Consider the following 1254-nt stretch of genomic DNA (forward strand, 5'->3'; position numbering starts at 1 on the left):
ACCTGAGGGCACTGGTGGATGGCAGCTGGACATGAGCCAGCAGTGTGCCCTCACAGCCCAGAAAGCCAACTGTAACCTGAACTGCATCAACAGAAGTGTGGCCAGCAGGTCAGGGAGGTGATCCTGCCCATCTGCTCCGCACTGTGAGACCTCACTGGAGCACTGAATCCAGATGCAGAGTCCTCCGTTCAGAAGAGACATGGACCTGTTAGAGCACAACCAGAGGAGGACCACAAAAATGATCCAAGGGATGGAACACCTCCCTACATGGACAGGCTGAGAGAGCTGGGGCTGTGCAGCATGGAGAAAATAAGGCTCCAAGGAGACATGAAAGCAGCCTTTCAGTATCTAAAGGGGGCTGTAAGAAGGAAAGGGACAGACTCTTTAGCAGGGTCTGCTATGATAGGATAAAGGGAAATGGTTTCACACTAAAAAAGGGGAGATTTAGACTGGATGTGAGGGAGAAGTGTTTTACACTAAGGGCGGTGAGGCACCGGCACAGTTTGCCCAGAGCGGTGGTGGTTCTTCCATCCCTGGAGACAGCCATGGTCAGGCTGGAGGGGCTCCGAGCACCTGATGGAGCTGTAGGTGTCCCTGTTCATTACAGAGAGTTGGACCAGATGGCCTTTAAGGGTCCCTTCCAACTCAAATGATTCTACGATTCTCTGAAACTAGGCTGTGGCTGGCTGCTGTGCACTAAGAGTAGGCTCACCTACAGGAAGTGGTGTGCTTTCATTCATGGCAAAGCACCACTGCTTCGTACCAACAGTGGGAGCGACCGCGTGCCAGTGCGGGGTCTCCAAGGACGGTCCTTGTAGGGAACACTAGAGCCAGACCTGAGCCCTGCTGTGACTCAGGATGCAACTTGGGATGTTTACATATAAACAGGTGCACAAGGAAGTTCTGTTTCATCCCCAAACAGCAATGCTGCGATCATAACTTGCTCTCCATCCTGCTGACAGGCTAAAAAACTCAACGTGAGCTCTAAAACAGCTGTCAGAAGGTAGTAAAATGTGTAAGGAAGAGACCCGGTGTTTTCCAGAAAGACAGCAAAGCGCACCCTTCGCTTTGACACCGAGACTATTTCACAGCGGAGGCTGTGTGGAGCCTGGCACTCTGACCCAAGGGTATAGCAGAGCCCCAGAGACACGGGATCCTTTTCCGCCGACCCTTCCCGCTGGGGACGGCGCGGCGGCAGCCTTCCTGCCGCAGGGCTCCGGGGCGGGGCGGTGGGGGCCGGGAGCGCCGCGGGCG

The sequence above is a fragment of the Numida meleagris genome, chromosome 4, assembly GCF_002078875.1.
Source record: "Numida meleagris isolate 19003 breed g44 Domestic line chromosome 4, NumMel1.0, whole genome shotgun sequence".
Classification (NCBI taxonomy): domain Eukaryota; kingdom Metazoa; phylum Chordata; class Aves; order Galliformes; family Numididae; genus Numida; species Numida meleagris.